This window comes from Anomalospiza imberbis, unplaced genomic scaffold (assembly GCF_031753505.1).
Source record: "Anomalospiza imberbis isolate Cuckoo-Finch-1a 21T00152 unplaced genomic scaffold, ASM3175350v1 scaffold_76, whole genome shotgun sequence".
NCBI lineage: Eukaryota > Metazoa > Chordata > Aves > Passeriformes > Viduidae > Anomalospiza > Anomalospiza imberbis.
The window spans coordinates 349,761-372,159 of record NW_027100377.1 but is presented as its reverse complement, the minus strand read 5'-3'; the positions used below and the strand labels follow the sequence as shown (position 1 = coordinate 372,159).

Genomic DNA, 22,399 nt, shown 5'->3' with positions numbered 1-22,399 from the left:
CAGATGATAAAGATGATATAGAATTGTGCAAGATAAGAGAGATGTGGCAGCAGGGACTTTAAAGAGAGATTCACCTTGGATTAACAAAGTTGATTTAAGCGTAACGCATTCATTACTATTTTTCAGGATCTTTGTTTCTGATAATGAACTTCCTTCATTTTTGATAATTAACTTCCAGGAGGCATAAAAACATAATTCCAATTATGCAAGTTAAAACGACTGGCAAGCTTTTTGTCTCCACAATAAGTCTCATTTTTTAACATTAGTTACTGTCTCAAAACCATCTCTGTCATGAATCAAATGCACAGATGTGGGAAAAAAACCTCTCTTTTACATGCTTTGTCTTCAGAGATACATTCAAACTACAGACATGCAACTGATCACAAACACAACACAAATTGAAGGTTTAGTCCTCCAAACTGCCCTGTTCTATCGTAATTTCCACTACTATTGCAGTTAAAACAAAATCTACTTGGCAATTAACGAAATCAGCCCTCAAGCACCGCAAACAATAACAATAAGAGTCCAAACCAAGTTTCTATACGTAAAGTGAAAAATGCATACAAAGAATATATAAAATTGTATATATACACACTCACACAAATATGTATATATACATATAAATAAGTATATATCAAAAAGTATTCATTAACCTGTTGAGTAATTTTAAGTGAAATTATTATAACTTCAAACTGGAAAAGTTTTAAGTTTTAAGTTATTTCAGTTCTTGAAAATCAGTGTTTACATTATTTGATATGTTCATTTTGACGTTATTTTAAGTATGTAAGACTGCAATAATTATTTTCTCCAGACAAAAGTGCAAGAGTTTATGGGCAATACATGTGAAATACACTGATAAAAGAAACATGATTAAATTAAGCACTAAACTGGTATCCTATATTACAGAAATAGAAATACTAAAATACTTTACCTTTGTCTACATGAAGTATTTTGTACAGAAATAACACTGTACTGGCATTTAATTAATAGCTCTTTCTAAATAAAAAGTGACCACTTTATCTATAGATTTGTGTCTAGGCACAATTAACGTTTTTCATGACCAAAAATTACCCAATGACATATGTTTTCACATGTTTTTTTTTTTGACTGGCCAAAGAGACACAAGTGCCATCAACAAGGGGGATCGGTAACTTAGATTAAATCTTGTCTTTAAAGACATTACTACTATTAAAGAGTGAAGTTTCATTTTTTTAGCTGCCGACCATAAATATTTTATAATTGAACAAATACTAAGTGTGTTCCCATTTAAAAAGAAGACAGACTTCATCTGTCAGATCAGAACATCTATACGTAATCAGAAATTGTTCCACAAGGTGCCATCTTCTTAACATATTTGATGTATTTAATAAATGTAGGAGATAATAATCATTAAAACCTGCATGCACTGCAAGAAAACCACAAGCTCATTATTGGTTTTCAGTACTTACTACCAGAGCCATACTCAGAGCAAGCAACATGACTCAAAGAGCAAGAGATCAACAACAATTAAAATCACTTTTTTAAATGCAACTCAGGTACTGCAATAAGAAGATTTGGAAATAAGTGGAACCTGAACATCCAGAGCATCTATAAGCTGAAGAAAATATTGTTTGTGCCCATCATGTCATAGCTTTGAGTGACTGTTTTTCCTCCCTTTCTGGGGAAAACACAGAAGAAATAAGGGCAAGTAATTTTATATGGAGATGATGAACGAACTGCCAATCTCAGCTGAAAATAGATAAAAGCCAGGCAGCACCAAGGGGGAAAAAGGAAACCCAAACTGAAAACTGGGGAAGACTTGGTCCAAGAAACACGGGTGATGGAAAGGGACCATTTATTTGGTCTGTAGGCAGCAGGAGAATCATTTGCCTTCTTTTAACTTGGTGAGATTTACCATTATTTTCATGGAGACCACACAGAATGAAAGCAAGAGAATACCCATTCTTTGTAAAAACCTTTAAGGCTTTAATTAAATTACATTGGTTTGTATGGCAGTGAGAATTAAAGAAATCTGTTTCTTTCAGCTCTCCTACGAAATATCCACCAACAAAAAATCATAAGGGAAAGACACATAAAAACTTACTCATAGGAGAAACTAACTATGCAATTAACTATTCTGCTTAACTGAATCTGTGGGAGCACTGTGGGGGAGAATAAAAAAAACAAATCTATACCATGCACAAACGATATGACACCACAAGCATTAGTAAATTAAGGATGCTATGGAAATGAAAAATGTGTATTAGAGCATTAAAACAGAGAACATAATACTAAGTACTGGCAAAAAAAAGCATTAGACACCTTTTGAAATAGCTCATGCACCACTTCTGAAGTCACAATACAATTGATGGAAACTTAAAAACATATATCAGAAAACCCTGATTTTTTTCTTAGTATAGAACAAAAAAAAAAAAAAAAAAAAAAAAAAAAAAAAAAAGCCCCAAACCAACAAAAACAAATGAAAAAATCCCCAGCCAGCCCGTGCCAGCACTGTTGAACTATTGCTTATGTTACCCACTTCATTTTGGTTGTCTACTTACACATTTTCAAATAAAATAGAAACCAGCCCGAAGAATTTTTGTTTCTGTGATACTTTCTTTAATTGTCACAGCACGGCCAGCAAATGCAGGACTTTATGAAAGCTTCCTACTACTACCACTTCTAGGAGATTTTTCCTTCCATCTTCATGTAACAGCTAGAAGTGCTACAGCCATAAAGCTCTCAGAAGATTCAGTCAAAGACAAAACCACACAAAGTCCCTGGAAGGTTTCAAAGTATGCACAATTTGCAGTCTAACAAAATTCAGAGAATGTTTTCTACATCCATTTTCATATATTAGTAGCTCATTAACCCTTGATATTGATCTAAAATATGTTTTTTACCAACTACAGCTTTTAATAAGACACCATTTTAGCAGGACTTTAAGAATCTTCTATTAAGCACATGAGCAGGTGAAATAGCTCTTGAGTTCTACATTGCAAGAAGGTATTTTGTAGCTCAAAACCTTAATTCTCAGTGTTCAGTTCACAAGTCTGTTGGTTACAGTCAGCACTGACCATTGCAGAAAAGCAGCTTTTCACTACCTTCAGTTCCACAGCTGGCAGAAAATGCAGAATAATTTTGCAATTTAGAGAAATGTTCTTTCACTTACTACCTAGCAGTGTAATTTTGCAAAACTTCTGCAGCTCAGGGAGCAGACTGCAGTCTGATTTTCTAACCAAAGTCTGTATTTGTGGAATTTTGCTGTTCCCATATAACAGGCAGTTTTGTACAGAAAAAAGAGAGACAAATAGTTTGTGTCAAACTCTTATAAAGTTATAAAACACAGGGGTCATGGTAAGACTTACAGCCAACCTCTACCACCTCAATAAATGTGGAAAACCCTCCTGTGCCTCCTGGGCAGTGCTCCTGTGTGCTGGCAGAAACTATCTCTACCTCCTGATGGCTCTATGACAGCTCACATCTACCACACCACATCTGCTTCCTGCTCAGCACTAATTGCATCATTTCAGGCATCTAGAAAATAAATAAGCCACAAAAGCGGGAATTAAACTGCTACACTTAAAATCCAGAACTGGACCTCACCAATCAGCTTCCCAGGAAGTGATGTTGTCTGAAGGGGGTGAACTCATGGTGTCCAAACTGCGGTTTTTTTACGTCTATAAACTGCAGAGAATTAAGAACATAGTTAGCCATACATCCTTTTACTTGATGAGCTTCAGAGATAAGCCTCTTCTATATCATAAAACCATCAAGGCCACTAGCAGAGACATGCTTTACTTTATTTGTCAACATACTAAAATACTGATCTTTTAACCACTCATACTACCATTCCACGTGAACAATTACCACAACTTCAATCTGGCATCGGCTTAAGAAAATAGAATTGTACTGCTAGTCCTCTAAGCCTGAATATCGTAGAGAAATAAATAAATATATATGTAGCAGAATATCCACCGTCAGAGTTTTCAGAACACCAATAAAAAAATGTTATGGTTGCGTAGATTGAACTACGTTCTCTTAAGCAGATTACAAACTCTGCTTCTCTTCAAAACAATTCTACACAATTCTAAGGGAGATAAACAAAGGTACAACGATTTTTTAAGTAGATAAAATATCCAAGGTTGCCTGCCTAACAGAACACTTGCTGTGTTAAAGGCTGCTAAGTCTTTCACAAATTGCACAGAATTTTTGCATGAAGATGTAGCCCTGAGAACTAAGAAAATCATTTTTCACAACATCATTCTTTTTATTATTGCAACCTACACCAAACTCTCATAATGCAAACAAAATTGTAGTTTCATAACGCTTATCAAGAGTTAAGATCAAAACAATCAAAAAACAAATCATTCAAACACAATCAAAATATCAATTTTTTTCTGTCACATCCACATCATTCTGAAGTTTTAAAACTTCTTTCAATGACTCTGAAGTCACATAGAGGAAAAGAAAAATCTAATTCTGAAGAGTGTCACCCGGGAATGCTAAAGATTTTGAACATGAACTATTCCTCTGTTAAAATACCTATCAACAGCTTACTAGCACACAAAGGAATAAATTCAAAAAGCATGCTATTTCACATAGGGGGAAAAAAAAATTCCAGTGCCACGGAGCAGCTTGTTGGAGTTCCGTAAGTAAACAAAACAGCAGAGGAAGCTTTTGCTTGGGGAATTAGGTTTGATGTCTCATTTAAAACTTGTGTCAGTTTCTTCTTGCAAACTTCTGAATATATGCTGATTCTTCAGAATAGGCCACTGATTTAGATATGAGGAAGAAATTGAGGGTGAGGGTGGTGAGACCCTGGCACAGGGTGCCCAGAGAAGCTGTGGCTGCCCCATCCCTGGGAGTGTCCAAGATCAGGCTGGACAGGGCTTGGAGCAGCACCCTGGGACAGTGGAAGGCGTCTCTGCCCATGGCAGGGGGTGGAACAAGACGACATTTGAAGGTTCCACGACATTTGAAGGTCCCCGAGACCGCTCAAGAATAAATCTAACCGTGATCTGAAGGGGCACTAACTTAGAACTGGCAAAGCCCGGAGCGAGTAACAAATCCGCGGTGAAGCTGCAGAAACTCATTGGAAAGTCTGCAGCGGATTTCTGGAGCTGTCCCGCCGGTGCTCCTCCTCCAGCATGACGAGCCGGCACCGCCGCAGGAATTCCAATGCTGGGACCAGCGGGGAGCCAGGCGGGAATTCCGCGGCTGCCATGGACGCGCACAGTGACGTCACAGCTCCCGGAACGGAGCGCGGCTCCCGCCTTCTCTCCGGCCTCCCAGACATCTTGCAAGGCTTAAGGGCTCCTGACGGTAAAATATAACTGCAGGAAGTGAAAGACCGACTGACACCAGAGCCAGGCTGAGACTGCGTGTCCTCAGGGCAGCGCCCAGGTTATGGAGAGGAACAAACAGCCAGAAAGTTTTGAATGTCTGTGGACCGAATTCAAAGCAGGGGCCTCTCTGGGCCACAGCAGCACATCTCCCGCGATGAGGAGGGAGTCAGGGCTAGGGAAAGGTTCTCGTGAAACCTCTCAAGCCGAGAGATTTCGAGCCCCATGTGTGAGCATGTGTGTCAAACAACAACTGAATAAAACCCACCTACAGTTCCCTGGGAAAGAGCTCTCTCCTTCTCCAAGCACTGCTGTACTTTCTGTGGCTGCGATTTTAAAGTTCCTGTTAAAGTCTCTGTCTGCACACTTAGCGTGCAGATGGTTTAACTCTTTGCTGGCTCCAGCCACGGTATCCTGAGCTTCTTTCAGGTTTTGTCTTACAGCACACATCCATCAGGATACCTGGGATATATCATTCAAGACTGAAGGTTTTGATTGCAAGAGATAAAAACTCCACAACATTCCACACTCTCTGGGATAAGTCTCAAAACTTCATTTCTCCTTTGTGACCTGATCTTTGTAAATGGCTTTCAGTCGTGGTTTTGTTAATTCTGTGTCATGTACCTATTTTAAATATATTGTGCCAAACAAAATAAGCGGGGATGGAGGCTGTATTGTGTGTTGTTTCATTTCTTCCTTATTATTCCAAGAGAATTTAGTGCACAAGGTTGTGATTGTAAAACAAATAAAATAGGGAGTAAGACAACAAACTAACTCCATGGACAAATCACGGTCACAGAAAAGTGAGGTTTAAATTTGGATATCTGAAATAAAGATTGAGTTATAAAATGCAGACTTTCTCACAGTTGTCTTCTCTTTCCTTTTATGAAGAGAAGTTGTCAGGTCCAGTGCATGGCCATGCTGTCTGTCTTCTTTTAGAGTTTCATTGAAGACTTAGCTTTTATCTCCTTCTTCACTGGAGTGCAATTCTGGTTTTTCCTTTTAGTCCTGTAGCTGTTGCTCCTATTCATTCCAAAGGGATCGTGCCTGATGCTTCCAATGTAATGCATTGTTTAATTCTCTTACACTCCAACCTCTCACAGTGTGATGAATTTTTGCTGAAGCATATTTAATTGCTCTTGCAGCCTCTGGGCTTTCTCAGCTTCTTTTTTTCATCTGACTGAAATTCCATTTGAATTCTGCAAGTTGTAAGTGCAGTGACTGGTGTTTCATCTGCACTGCATGAAGCCTTCCTGTAAATTCAAATATTGCCTTCTGCAAGGATGCTTTGTTTTTCATACTGGACAGTCTGTCACACAATCCACACTCCAGACGAGTACTCTTTCTCCAGATCAGCGGCGCACTTGCTGTGGCCCAGTGGAACTGTCTCCATTATTGTGTTCAGCTTCTCCATAATTTCTGGAGAAATTATGGTTTTAAATGTCCACAAAGCCCCGACTTCAGTTTGTTAACAACATTCTGCTGTTCAGTCATGGAACTGCTTATCACAGCACGGAAATTAACTAGGAAACCAACTGAGTGCTTCAAAGCTGTCAGTTTCTTCCTTTTCACAAACTGGCTGATTGTGCCTGTGTTTGGATTCTCCTACACACACTCGAAATCCAGTTCCTCTTTTTAAGCCCTTTTGTCCAGGTGAAAAGGGAACAAGAAGACTGGGCTGAAACTTTAAGTTTTTAGCTGCCAAAACTGCAATCACAGCTCCTGAGAACACATACACCAGGCCTTTGGTTCGTCTTTTCCTCAGCCTTTCTTTGTCTTGACTGTTTTCCTCATCAGCAGGGAGACCATTAATTAGGCTCCTGATTTTCTGTTTCACTAATTTGTGGATGTTGACCTGGTCCTGGGAGAGTCTCTTTGGGAAGACATAAGCACACAGCTGGCCATCGAGAGAACACAGCCATACCATGCTCCTTTTTGCCCGCTCCTATTCGTTGCATTTTCTAAATCCTTTTGTAATTTGCCTGCTAATGTCCTGGAGATTGCCCCAGGTTCATAAGTAAGAAGAATTAGAAGCTTATGGAAGTTTTCTATACATGGAGAGAAATAAAAAATGCCACCATTAAGCAAAAGTGCAAATAAGGAAGAATAAAATAAAGAGCAACTGCACAGCCACTGTTGCATGCAAAATATGTGAAATCTTGTTTCCACAGCAAGACCCAGCTACTGAGAATTTGGAAGTCAGCAGATCTGTTTGTGGCAGCTCACCATTACTCTGGAGCTCAGCAATCACATGTCCTGACTATCATGGATATCCTTCAGAAGGAAAACGTCAGAAAAAATCATTTTCTTCCAGAGACCACTCTGAATTCTGCAGGAATAATGATGGGTTCTTTTGTTCTGAGACAGTTAGCTGGTGGGAAGAGAAGTCGTCATGAAAGCACGGTAGTTATAAATTGGACAAATTAGGACTGATCCTACGAAGCGGGGTTTTGAAACATTCAGCAATTTACTCTCCATTCATCAGCTTCTGAGACATGGACTGTGCAAAATGAGAGACAGGAGGAGAATTGGGACAGAGAGGTTGGAGATTTCGGAGTTGTTACACCAAGCAGAAAATGCTAGAGAGGTTTTAGCCTTAAATCCTGCTGCTGAGAGCAAAACGTCTTACTTAATAACCCTGTTATTCTCTGTTGCTTTTGGGGATAAAACCTCTGTTGCAGCCAAGGATTTTAGAGACATTTAACCCCGACTTCAATGTCCCTGCTGCATGTGGGGAAAGGAGCTGTTTTCCTTGCTAAAAAACATGCCCTGCATGCTGTCATCAGTGTCACAGGTGCTGGTATGGGAGAAGATGCCTTTGGGTTGGATCTCATCAGCCAGATTTTCAGCTGCAAAAAAGCAGCTTAAACATCACTGACCACTGCTGAAATTCAAGATGCAGTTTTCCTAAGGTGTAAGCAAATGGTATCAGTTTTTTGTTAGAAAATAATTACTGTCTCTCTGACTTGAGAGATCTATCTCCTGTAGGATAAAAGCATAGCTCTAAAGAGCAGGAGTGTTTCTAATACATGATCTTCTGCTTTCTTGCCTTCCTTGTCCAGGGTCCCACGCAGCTGATTTTACTTTGGGTTTAACCAGATGCTCATCCCTTTCCTTAGTCTTGTAGTTATGCTCTGAGCATCTCTGGGGAATAAGAGGCTCCAATTTGTTCCCCAAAATGTTCCACCTGGTCCTGCACATCTACAGGTGAGCCTGCTTTGGGGTGATGCCTGAACTCCTCCCACCAAGACCATCCACGTCCATCCAGGTCCAGCCCTGCCAGACGTGCAGCTTTGTCCATCAGTGACTCCGACATGGACATTAAGAGAGATTCAATGCTGAGAAATGCAAGATGGGTGCCATTAAAAAGTAATAAGTAAAAGGCCATCAGAAAGCATGTCCATGTCTCTGAGAGCCCCGCTGAGCTCCAGATCCCCAAGAGATGTGGTGGCCTCCAGCCCCCTTGGCCAGGAGCTGCTGCTGGTGGCCAGCAGCCGCGAGATGAAGCTCCGAGCCTGACGATGAGCTGGGTGTGCACAATCCCTCCCGCTCTCTGCACTCCTATTCCCCTTCTTCCCTCCTGCACAAATGTGGAGCTGTGGGTGTGTAAACCATTTTCTTATTGAATGAGTGCTTATTTCAAATGTCAGTTTGAGGTTTTTCTTTCCCATCTGCATCTCTGACTTTTCTGCTTTGCTCTCTTGTCCACCACAGGCCCTGCTGGGTGAGGACTCAACCCACCAGGGTGACCAGAGAGTGGGGCCCAGTTGTGAACACAGAACATCAGGCCAGCTTCACTCTATTTTCCTGCTAAAAGCTGTGGGAGGCAGGGATTATTGGTGTACTCAGAAGGTTGGTAATAACAGTCAATGGAGATTGACCCAGGCAGAGCCATGGCCAAGAATTTCCAGGAGTTTGCCGAAGATGTTGGGGTAATTCTGCCATTCGGCCGTTCCTGTAATTGTGGCAGGAGGTCAATGTCCTTCCTGCAGCCGTGGCACAGACAGGTCCAGTATATTTAGAGGCCTGGAGACCAAAGGAGTCATCAGAATGACCTTGCCCACCTTTGCAAGGGACTGTTTGTTCAGGAAAGTTTTTCATTATTTTTCTGCTCAGGTAGAGGGCGGCAGTGCTGATGTCACGGCGATGGCAGCTAAAGAGAGGCAGAAGTTGTCCTTCTTAGTGCAGAAGAAGATTGCAGTTGCAGTGTTTCCCCGGGCTGTACTCCAGGTACTCTCAGTCCCTGTGTTGCCTGCAAGGCTCAGTCCTGGCAGCCCCAAGCAGATTTGCTCTGAGGGAAAAGTAAGTAAGAGAAAAAGGGAAAAGAAGAGGAAAATTAAGAGAAAATAAAAAGAAAAAAAAAAAAAAAAAAAAAGAAAATAAAAAGAAAAAGGAGAAAAAAACCACCAAAGCAATGCCCAAGCAGTTCTGCTTGTTTTTCCCTTCATTAACCAAAGCACATCAATTTTCCTCCATACTGTAGCATCTTTTCCAAATCCTGCGGGTCTTCAAAACTTTCAGGCTTTCAAATCATCTGTACATTGTTCAGTCATGCGTGTGGGTGCCCTGGGTAAGTTTAGGATGTGTTTTTCTCCGACTGCAGTTAGAATTGTACACTAAACTCCTGGCTGTTTCTGGGTACTTTAACAAGTTGATGAGCTTGCAGCCAGGTGCCCGGGGCTGGGATCCAACGTGGGCGGTTGATGCCAGTGCTGTGTTCCTTTACCACAGGAGCAGGGCCATCCCTGGCTTGCACAGTTCTAAGGACAGTGAGGACTCTAGCTCCCCACCATATCCAGTGGCTGAGCACAGCTGCAGAGAGACAGGATAAAACCCTCTTTGTGACCTCTGGGGGTGTGGGAAAAGTGAAGGAAATTTTCCTCTGGGTTGAAGAAGAAAGTAACAAAGTCGCTTTGGTCATAATCTTTTTCAGTGCCACCAGGACAGAGCTGTTCCTATTGTGGTGGGCATCTTCATGGAGACTCCCAGGCTTCCTTCCGTTGTTATTTCTGTCTATTTTAGATGGATTCTGCATCTGCATTTTTTTCAAGAGGAAAAAAAAAAAAAAACAACTTGATGATTTTTGTTTCATGAAAGCAGTGCTAGAGGGACCAACAAGCACTGCAAATATTCCTTTCATGTAATAATCCTTGGAAATAGTATGGATAGAACAAACTCCCCTTTCCAAATAGCCTGTCAGGCTGGTGTGAATGCTCAGAGAAGCAAAACATGCTTTTGCTGATGTAGTTCCACCAGCTAGGTCAGTCAATGAAATCAGCTGCCAAGGCACGATCTGCTGAATGCTGGACAAGCTGTGGCTGCATCAGGGTTTGGGTTTTTGTTTGGTAAAGAAAGTAATCTCTGGGTCTCTGCCAGGGCAGAAACTGCCCTGCAGAATGGAGCTTAAACAATGGGATCTGGGAGAGCAGTTACAGATGGGAAAGAAGCAGCTGGAGCCTCGTGTTTCCTTTTCCCCAGCCTCAACTCCTGATAGCCACAAGAGAGACACCAAAGCTGCAGCAGCCCAACCGATTCTCGCCTTGCCTGCCCAACTTCCTGAGCTGCTGCCTGCAGACAGACGAGGCGTGGCGCTGGTCTGCCAAGGAGCTCCTGCAGGTAAAATGCTAAGGGGCTGCAGGTGAAACAGTGTCCGAGGGATGGGCTCCTCCTCCTCTGAAGTCCAAGGCATCAGATGAGCCCTCTTTCTCCCGACCTCCACTCCTAGCGCTGTTCAAATGAAAATGGTGAGGAATCCTAGTCTGGGCTGGGCTGGGCGGGCAGGGCCCTGGGAAGGTCATCTGGTCCAAGTATCCTGCAATGAGCAGGGAGAGGTCAGGTTGCTCAGAGCCCCTTTCCACCTGACCTGGAATGTTTGCCCCATCCCTACCCAGGGATGGGGCACCTACCACCTCTTGGGACAACCTGTGCCAGTGTGGCACCATGCTCCATGTAAACAAGTTCTTCCTTAGACCTAATCTGACTCAATCCCCATTATATATTATAAATATTATCCCATGTCCTATTGCAACTGAGTCTGTTAAAAAGGTATCTCTTACTTCCTGAGAATCCCCTTTGAAGTACTGGAACTCAGCAATGAAGTCTCCCTGGGGCCTCTTCTCCTCCAGGCTGAATAACTCCAGGTCTCTCAGCCTGTCCTCAGAGGAGAGGCGCTCTGTCCTCTGTTTCTGTCGCCCTGTTTTGTAATTTGGTGGGGTGTTCTGTTTTTTCTAATGGCAAAAGAATTGAAGTAGAGCAATGCAGGGTACAGAGCGATGAAATGGTGGTGGAGGAACCCAAGGATGTCAGTCCTGGCAGAGCAGTCTGGAGAGATTTGGCTGCGGGCAGGAGGGGCTGTGAGGGGCTCATGGTGAGCCTCTCGTTTGTGACCCCCACCCCACCCTTAGAGCTTTCTGGCACACAAACAGGGACAGCTGAGAGAGACTTGTCCCAGCCCCATCTGCTGCCTGGCACGCTCAGGCAGAGGGGAACTGGCCCAGGCTTACTGCCAGGTTGTGTGGCAGAGAGGGAACTGCTGGAGCCAGCACCACTGGGCTGGCCCTGTCGGGAAGAACGGTGCCATCCAGCACAGGAGGGGCAGGGCATGGAAAGGTAGACACTGCTCTGTCTCCCTGTGGAAATGAGCATGGTGCCTGTCTTTCAAAGACAGGGACCTATGTGAGTCCTTGGAGTTTCCTGAAAGGAAGAAACCCCAGGGACAGAAAGCACCACTTCTGGAGTGCTGGCAGGGCAAAAATCCCAGCAAGATGGAGAAACCAGAATAAACGGATGAGTGGGATTCTGGGCCAGGTTTGCCTGTGATGGCAAGGTCCTGCACATAAAGATGGGGTGCAGATGGTCCCATTGGTCCTCTTTCTGCATCTTTCTAGGAGCCAGAGGAATCCTGTGAAATACTGAGCTTGGACACGCATGGTTCATTGGTTTTCATTGATTTTTTTTTTTTCCTTTGGGCAGCATCCATTTGTAACATTTGCTGAGCCTGCGTCCAGCCTGCTGCCACTGTTTGTTTCAGTGAAGAAGAGGAAGGAGACAAGAATGTGATAATCACATCAGGACCATTACCATTTACTTTGACTAGGATTGTAGGTCAGGGTTAGGGTTAGTGTTAGGGTAGGATTGTCTAATAGGACAGGGAACAGTAGCATTGGAAATGAATAAAGTTTCTGAAACCACAACTCACCTTGAAGATTCCCTTCTTTCTCACTCCGTGAATAACCTCAAGGTTTCCTCCTGAATTGCCTGTTGTTTCTTAAAGGTGCAAAGTGACACTTAGGGAGTCTTTGGCACGGTGTGAAAGTGGGGAAGGCTCTCCTTCATTCATTCTCTTCAGACCACGCTGCCTTTGGAATACGGCCCACTGGTCTGTTTTTGCCCTGCTGTGGTACTTCTGTTTGAGGCAGAAAGGGCAATGGCATTTGCAGGAAAAACCAAAGGGGGAGTGGGGCAGTCCAAACACCCTGTGCTGATGCAGGCCTTCAGCTGTGACCCGAGAGCATTTGGGCGCCTGCCACTTGGACTTGTATCCCTAAGTGCAATGTCTTTGGCTGGAGGAGAGCCTTGCTCAGCTGAGAAAGCAGAAAGATCAGAGAGGGTGCTCTGAAAGGTCTCCTCCGGTGCAGAGCTGTCAGCGACTGTGAGGTGAGAGCGGGCCCGGCCTTGCCCGGGCTGGAGCCGCAGCAGAGCCCCGGCAGAGCCCGGAGCAGCCTGAGCCTCGGCACAGGCAGGCTGCCAGGGGACCCTTGTAGCTGCAGGAGGCGGCAGCCCGGCCCTGCAGGCCTCTTCCTGGCACCGGGCACATCCTCTGCTCTCAGAGCCCAAGCGGCAGCTGGCTGCTCCCGAGGGGAAGCGGAGCCCTGCTGGGCACAGCCCCGACCGGAGGCATTGGCCGTCTGGAGTCTGCCGCGGGGCAGAGAAAGGCGAGGGGCAGCCGAGGGCCGGTGGCCTGGCTGAGCTTTCCTACTCTTCTGCCGGCTGCCCTGTGGCTCCTGGGAAAGGAAAGGTTACCAGTGTGTGCAGCACTCTGGGCACCGGGGGAGGGAGCCGGGCTGCTGGGCAGGCTGGAGCACAGGGCAGCGTCCTTCAGGCACGGCAGCTCTGCCAGGGGACCCGCGGCCAGCGGGAGGCAGTGACAGCTTGTCAGGTCCCGTCTGCAGGAGCCAGCGCCTCACACAGCTCTGGGAGGAAGCGCCTGCGCTCCTGCAGTTCTGCACTGAGCCAGAGCAAAGGTGTGCAATGCAGAGTGTTTGGCAGAAATATTCAGGGCCAGCAGGCCAGCCGGCTTTGTGCTCTCTGGCGCACAGCAAGCGCTGTGCAACGCAGCTCTGAGCTGCTGGGAGAGAGGGAATCGGGGACGTGCCTGAGGGTTTTGCTTGAGTAGCAAACTGATTTAGAAGAGAGCAGAACAATTGCAGTAGGCAATCTGTATTTTCTTCATTAATTTTCTGAAAGAAAGTCACAATGTGTTGCAGACAGGTAGGGGCATTGTGAAAGAAAGGCCTTATAAAATCAGGCCTTGCTCTGCTAAAAATGACCAGCTGGCCTGTTATGTCTTCTACGTGCAGCTAGCTAACTTCCCGTGTGAAAAATCATAAGAATGACTGCAGTTATTACAGTTTGCTTCTGGAATAAACAAGAAATCTGTCCCATGAGAGTCCACAAAGGAAAAATGTAAACACATGAGTAGAAGAGGGAGTCTTAGCACGTCCACACAAAACCACCTTCTAAGCAATGAATTGTTTGGCAAGAAAACGACCAGGCAATTGGAGTTGAACACGAGGCCTGTGAAAACGGTATAAAAAGGAGTCATGTGAATAAAGAGTTGGCTTTCCCTGCACGAAGAGACCGAGTCCTGGCTGCTTTATTGACACAGCAATGTGGCTTCCCTCAGCAAGAGCACTCGCAGGGTGTATTGATGAAATGCTTGTGTTTGATTTCCAGAATAGGAAGGAGAGGCGTTAAGTGTAACAAATAGGGCTTAGTCTGGAGAATTCCTTTAGCTTTAACAGGCGCGGCTGAACCCTGTATTGCCCCATTGCAGTGCCTAATGTGTGCAAGTGGCTACTTTAGCCTTGAGAATAAAGAGAGTGGTTCTGCTAAGAAGGTAGCTGGAATGCATTCAAAGGGAAGAAAGTGTTTTTAGGAGGCTCTTGACCAGCAAAGGAGAATTTGAGGAATGGAATATTTCCCAAAGGCCTGTGTCAGGAACCTGAGTCGTGTCCGAGGCCCTGCCTTATTTGATCCATGGTTGAGCAGGTTGACAAGATGTAAGAGCCTGTCTGAAGCCCCTTGTTCTCCATTCTGCCTTCCGATTGCCATGAGAAAGAATCCCTTCCCCCGCTGCAGTTCCGGCTTAGAACAGGACACATTGCAGGTGGAACCACTGAACCATCGTGCTAGCTGTTCCGAACAAGGCCTGACAAGAACTTGGCAAGGAGTTGGCAAGGACTTGGCAAAGACCTGACATGGACCCAGCTCGGGACAGCCTGATGCACGGCCTGCTTCTAATCTACGTTCTTAAGCCGAATGAACTTTTGGGGGGACTTCCGTGGTCCTCCATTGAAGACCCCTCATCTGCCTCGTTACCACTGTGACAAATAAAGAATGAGAACCCTCCTCCCAAGGACTGAGACTGAGACCCCTACTATAGGGAGGAGGGGAATTTGGTGGTCTGACCACTAATGACATGACCTGTTTCCCTTCAGTAATTTCAATGGACTTATTCTTCATTGTATTCGTCTTGCTTTGGTGGTTTCTTGTGGACTCACCTGTTCCCTCGTGGTGATTACAATGGACTTTCATTGTTACACTTGTTCCCCCGTCTTTCCTCTGTGGACTATAACTGGACCCTCCGAGTCGACCAGAACTTCGGAGACTCCCCCGACACAACAGACGGATCCCCATCGTCCGGACCACTGAGGATCTCGCCTGTGTTGGTAGCTATTCCCACCCCCCTCTTCTCTCTCTCTCTCTCTCTCTCTATTCTTTTATCTCCTTTCTGATCCCCACTATCGCATATACTGTTTTGGCCCCTAATAAAGGTGCATTTGTTGTGATTAACTGATAGTCCCTTGTTGTTTGCCTTTTTGTACTTTTGGGATCGGTGAAAAGAACCATCACGACACCCCGCAATAAGCGGATCGTGACACAAGACAATGAAGAAAAGTGTATTGTTTAATGGGTGGAAACATGACCCTTGAAAGTGAAACAAGGCATTGGTCAATCGGTGGGCAGTTAAGGTTTGAAAGGGGAACAATGCATAATGGAGCTGTTGTTGGCATGGAGTCGGTATGGTGAGCCATCGTGGCCTCATCTGACGTGCCGGCCATGTGTGAGCTGATGCTGTGACTGGGAAAATTCTGCTCCTGCGCAGGAGATATAAGGCCTGGTTCTGGGCTGGAGGGGTGAGAAGGACGAGATGCACACCGTTTTGGTCCAGGGGATGTCCTGGAAGTGCACTGCCTACCTTCCCCTGCCACCGAGCACCACGCTCCATCTCCCTCTCCTGCTCAGTGGGTTTTTAGGAATCCAGGGCTTGGTATGTATTATTTGCTACTGGAACTAATGGAATAAATTTGCTTTGCAAGCCCAGTTGTGTCTTAGATTATTTTGTGCATGGGTCTCCTCCTGAACCTGTGGCACTGACCACCGGGGACCTACAGGATACTCCTACTCTGATGTCAGTAAATTCTGAGAAATGATTTAAATATGTCAAATAATTTGGAGTAATGTTTAGCCTGTAAGTTTCAGCTAAGTATTGAATATGTCCTAGTTCCATGGATACAAACTAGTAAGTGGGATTGCTGGGTGTGCAAGTGTTAGGGAAGTGATTCCCTATGCACCGAGTACTGGAATAAACGAATGCCTCCTTTCTAACCCTGAGCTGGCAGCAGGGATCAGGCCCTGCTTGGTAACTTTCATTTTGGCAACTTCTGTGAACAGGTAAGAAAGGTCAAAATGAAACCTTTTCCAGCTATTTCCATCTGCTTTATCTTTTTAGGCTCCAGAACTCTGTGGCACAGGTGGCCTGGGTGTGTGCAGAGCAATGCAGCCCCCACACACCCTCTGGTTTCCCCACAAGTTGCCATGCCTTGTTCCCAGGTGTGCCCTGCTCTGGCAGGAGAAAGAGCCCGCAGCACCGTGGGCACCGTGCCCTGCCCAGCCGGGGCTCTCTGGCACAGAGCAGCAGCAGCAGCACCAACACCTTTCAACCCGCTCCTGCCTTGGCTTCTCCTGGGAAACAGAAGCCTCTGGAAATCAGCACCGCCAGTTGCATTCCCAGCTTGGAGCAGCTCCTGCGGGCAGGCAGATGCTGCCAGTTTGACTGTTCCCAAAGGGGAATAAAGGCAGAGATGTACGTACTCAGGAGCCCTGGGCATATCCAATAAACGTGCAAATATGTGGGAGATTTGTTTGGAATTATTTCAGCTGTTATGCCAACAGTGCGTTCTCTCCTGGTTCTGTGTGTTATAGATGATTAATGTAATAGTTGGCTCTCACAATTGAGAGGTAGATATTATGTGGATGTTAAAATGTATAGTGATGTTATTGTAATATATCCTGCCATAGTTCTACTTCCCCTCCCCCTTGTAATAGCCTTGGTAGTCAGGGCTTTTGGGAAGGGCCGGCTTGTGACCAGGAGGCGCGGTGTAACAACACCTGACCTCCAGTCAAGATGTAAGAAAGGAATCTCCACCAGTGGACGGCAGAGAAAGGGTTGACTGACAAAACTCTGGAGGGGCTAAAGGGTATACAAGGCAGAGATCCGTTTTGTAGATGAGCTGCTCGTAATGGTCATAGAGACTCCCAGTGCTGCAATTTTTCCTTGTTCAGTGCTTTGTTAAGGTTTAATAAACCTTTGACGTTTTAAAAGTGAGGGTCATTTCTCAGATATGCAGTGCTTTGGGCTATTTTCTTGGTCTGGCTCCCTTTGCTTGGGTCCCAGCTGAGTGCTCAGTTGGGGTACAGGCTGTAGGTGCTTGGTGCGCTCTTGGAGTTACTCTTGGATCCCTTGAACAACAGGGTTTGGCTCACGAGGGGAATTTGTGCTCCTTTGTGACAGAGGAGAACTTCGCAGGCTATTGGGCGTTTGCTGTGCGGAAGGTTGGTTATTGCTTTGCATAAATTCACAGGCCAATATCGAGTGTTTGCGTTGTGATGTCAGGGCATGCTTGCCATGTGGTCATGGTGACATCAGAAGGTTGACTTGGTGCACGGAAGGCCTCAGTGTCCTCAGAGCAGTCCTAGGGCTTGCTCAGTGCAGGAGCATCCTCCTTGTTGAGGCGTTTGTCTGTGGGCAGCTGCACACTGACAAGAGCCTTGTTTTTTCTAGTGTTGGAGCAAATCTGCACAGCAGTGCTACAATGATTGAGGAACTTGCTGCTGCTTTTTTCACTGTTTACGGCATTTCCTATTCCAGCTATTACCTGACTAATCTGGCACGTAAGTAGAGGTTTTCCCTGGGTGTAACAGAACCTGGCTTTTGTATGTCTTCCTGCTCTTTCTTAGTGACTGAGTTATTTTGAAACAGAAAGAGCATTAGGGTGCCGCTGGTTTGGTAAGGCTCCTGTCAAGACTTTCAGCTAACAAGGGGGTGTCTGTAGCCACAGGGGAAGCATTTGCAAAGGAACCCGCAGGGGTTCTGTTCCCTCCATGGGAGAGTCTGAGGCAGCAGAGTCTGTCATTTCCTCAGTTTGCTGGGACAAGCAAGACAGCTTTGAAAATGTAAACTGGAGAACCTTCTTGGAAGGCCTTCTAAAAACTCTGCAGGTGTTCCCATAATTCACGGAAAGCTTCTTTCATTCTAAATTTTGTCATGAAAGGATTTGACTGTCTAATTGGACCCTTGACTGAGTGCTAAAATAGTGATTCCCTTTGCAATGGAATGCAAACTCCAAAGCAGTGAGTGTCTGCTCCTGAGCCCTGGAGCTGCTGCTGTGCTGTGTCACAATAGAGCTGCCACAGCTCAGTGGAATTTTGAGGAAGCTTTTCTGGGCAAATGTGTCCAGCAAGATAATGAGCATTAGTGCATACAACTGATTAAAAAAAAAAAAAAAAAAAAGGTGCTGGAAGGAGAGAATTTTAAAAAATCCTGTGTGTGTTATGTGTTTGGTAGAACAGGAGCATTGGGTGTTAAAGAACAATTTGCATTTTCTTGACCATGTTTGTATTCATTTACTGGCTAAACAGGCCAAAGTGTAGGCACAACCAAGAATACTGTCCTGATCTCTTGCTGGTTGTGTGAATGAAATGTATCTCCTGGAGTGTCGTGGTTTGACATGGAAGTTATTTTTTTTTTTTCAGGAAGTTGGGTCAAACCAATCAGTGGTCAAGTTTGGATTATTGGCACCTGAAGTGACCACTGAAGATAGGGATACGCCTCTGAGAACACAGGGGGTTAAAAGCAAGAACTCCCAAGAGCTCGCTCTCTTTGGTTCTGGTCAGGGTGCTGTGCAGACCTCCCCTGCCCAGCCATGGGGCTGGGTGGGGGAGGGGAAGCCATGAGGCCTGGTCGAGGTGAGCTGAGGGGTAGAAGGACTGGAACCGAGCCAGCTCCTGTGGACGGAAGGGTGGAGAGAAGCGGAGATGTCTTTGTCACCCCCCCCCCCAGAGGGAAGAGATAGAGAGTCCGGACGGCACCTGTAACTTTGCCGGCGCGAAGGAGAAGGAGGGGGGGGGGAAGGCGCCCAGCCTTGGCCTTGGGAATCGGCTGCTGGGCAGAGATATCAGCCGTGCAGAGGGAGTCTGAGCTTTTAACCCTTTCCTGAGAAACGAAGGCTTTGTAAAATATTACTCCTCCTTGATTTGAAGTAGAAGAGAGACAGTCTGGGATCCGAGATGATGGAAGAAGAAATTCTCGAGTTGGAAGGAGATGATGGAGTGGCTTGTGGCTGGACTTCTCTTGTTAGCCATAGACTGAACCAAATTCTCCTAACAGAAGCTGCAATTAGGGTGGTGCGTTGGTGTGCCAGGAGACCTGTTTCAGTGATTACCAGCAGAGGAGTAGAGAGAAGGTGTGGAGAAGCCCTCTATCTTCAAGGAAGAAGAAGAGGAGAAGAAGACCTCTGTTCTTAGACCCTCAGCCCCAGGGGAAAATGGGGGGGACTGTAGTCCCAAAATGAGAAACTTAACTGTTGTCTCTTTTGGTCCACGGCAAAGCATCCTTAAAGGAGCCCTATGAGCAGTCTGTCCATGCACGGTGGTGAGAGCACTGTGACATGGAAAAGAGTGTCACCATGGCAGATTTTCTCCGGGCGGTTGCCATGTGTGACATGGAAACACAAGGGTGGCAATTGTGTTTCCTGGGCAGTCTGTGGCACAGGAGAGACTCCTGTCTCCCTTGAAAGATTGAGTATTTGAATATCTGAAGGGGAGCAACTTGATCAGGATCCTGGGTAGTGTCTCACTGTTAAGTTTGTTTAAAAATTAGGTGGGAGGAGGAGGGGTGTTTTGGAAGGTCTTCATCCATGATTTAGTGTTTGTAGTTTTTATAGTAGTAGTAGTTTAATAAAGTTCTTTCCTTAGTTACTAAGATGGGCCTGCTCTGCTCTGTTCCTGATCACATCTCACAGCAATTATTTTAAAAAGTATATTTTCATGGGGGCGCTGGCATCGCGCCAGTGTCAAACCATGACATGGAGGGATGTTGTGAAACGGAAAATACTCTCTGTTTGCGTTGCTTGTTCTGTGGGATTCACCAGCCCAGGCAATTTTCTCACAGCATCTGGTTCATTTTCCCTTGCCCACTACAGGTCACCTGAAGCATGTCTTCAGCGGTGCTGATCCTAAGGTGAGTGAGAAAGGAACATTTCATGTTCTTGGTGTTGAAGTATTGTAGAGTAAGCTGTGAGCTTAGCCAGAACAAGTAGACTGTACAGGGCCAGCCATGCAGGCCGACAGAAAATCCATTTTCATGCCTTCAACAACAAACACAAAGCCATATCTGGATATTTCCTAATTTCCATTTCAGAGCCTTGAATACCAACAAACACAGTTTGCAGAGACAACATTGCTTACTGACACCAGACAGGGATGAATACTTTAAATGAGGAATTTCCTGTAGAGTTGAATTAGCCCATTTTAAACAAGTCACAGTGACCTAGATTTTTATTCCTATCAAACTTCATGCTACTACCTTACAAGATGTGGTTGTAGAACTAGAAGGACAATGTAAAATTGTGGATGCTGTATTTGAAGTCAAACGGGCAACTTTGTGGTGGGGGAGCCCAGTGGGCCAAAAGGACCCAGGGGTGCCGGTCAAGAGCAGCTGAAGGTGGGCCAGCGCGTGGCCAGGTAGCCAAGAAGGCCAAGGGCATCCTGGCCTGTGCCAGCAACAGTGGGGCAGCAGGAGCAGGGCAGTGACCGTCCCCCTGGGCTGGGCAGCGCTGCGGGCACAGCTGGGAGTGCTGTGTCCAGTTGTGGGGCCCTGTGAAGCAGAAAGGCCTTGAGGGGCTGGAGCGTGTGCACAGGAGGACACGGGAGCTGGGGAAGGGTGTGGAGTGCAAGGCCAATGAGGAGGTGCTGAGGGAGCTTTAGCCTGGACAACGGGAGGCTCGTGAGGGACCTTCAGGACCACTTCCATAGATCCATACAGGACAGTGCTCACCACAAGGGCTGTTTCCCTGCCAAACATCCCCCCTCTGCATCCAAGTGATTCAGCCACCTGAGGAGGTGACATGATTGAGCCACCTGAGGAGCCCCAGATGACTAAAGCTCGAATCCACCAAATAGACGGGTCGGCACACGGAGCGCTGCAGTTCTCAGAGGTTTATTCAAGGCAGGAAAAGGCAGGAAAAGGTAAAAGGAGCAAAGGGAGACAACCTCTTGAGAGGGGAGCTGCCCTGAGTGCCTGCACTCCGAGGTCTGGGTGACCAGAGCCCTCGGAGACGCCCCCGAAGGAGGGGATAGGGGTTATATCCGAGAGAGAGGAGGTGGGGTCGGGGTACATACCTCCAATGGGGTAAGATCTTGTGGGAGGGATAGGGATAGTACAAACCAATGGGAGATAAGGGAAGGAGTGGTTTCAAGGAGGGAACCAATAACAGAACTTAGAACAAAGAACTTTCCAGAACCTGGGATGGTACCATTGCTTAACTGACATTAACTGGGGAGGGTACACCAAATGATGGACATAGGGAACGGCGGGAATCTTATTACCATGCCCCTACACCACAGTAGTTTCCCATGGTAATCCCGGCAGATCTCTTCTGAGACCTCCTCCCACACTTGCTAGCTGTTGCTGTGGTAAGGGTTTTCCTTTTTATCTGTATTCCTTAGTAAACTATATGTTATACATGACAAGAATTCAGTACGAGATTTCATTCAGGATCAAGATTTCTGGTAATGGAAACAGTATGTAATGGTGTACTCAAAATTAATGTTATATTACTGAAAGGTTAAAAGTAACAGGATTGTCTCATTGTCATATTCACAGAGCTGGTTGTTTCAAGTGTTTTATTCAAAAGATTTCAAACCACAGGACTGTCCTGAGCAGAGGATAAAAATACGCATTTTTGGAAGAGTTGTATTAGTGGTTCCCTTATGAGATTAAATGTTTATTGCCTTGGTTGGCTTTGTATTTTTCCCAAAGCTGTTTGTATGTGTTTGGGAAGCAGGAGTGATCACCTGTATACTCCATTGAGACAGCTTTGATTTTGCTTCCCAAAATGAAAAAGCAGAAGACTGTAGCAGGAACTAAGTAGAGGTAACATTTAATATATTGCTGTTGGTCCTCGCTATACCCATGCCAAAATTGTGTGAAAATGTCAGTGTGTTCTCTTCCCTTCGTTTTCCCTTCCTGCTCTCCTGGCCTATACAGTATTTTTTCATCTTTTATACCACTTTTATGTTCCCTGAATATGTTCTTTCCACTCTAGTCTGAGAATCTTATCTTGATCTCTGACTGTACTGTTACGGTTGTTTACATACTTTGTCCTCATGGCATTTGAGAAACAGCTTTCTATTAGCTTAACCAAAGTTTCTAAGTCACTTGTATGCACTAAAATTATGAAGAATTGAATTTTTACTGCATGCTTATTTATTTATAACCTGAATCAATTTAT

At 45.4% G+C, this 22,399-nt stretch overlaps 1 protein-coding gene across 1 annotated transcript in view; it reads left to right on the top strand.

Moving 5' to 3' along the window:
* Positions 1-22,399, top strand: part of LOC137467700 (serine/threonine-protein kinase PAK 3-like) — a 176,072-nt gene that overhangs the window by 113,806 nt on the left and 39,867 nt on the right. The window lies entirely within an intron of this gene.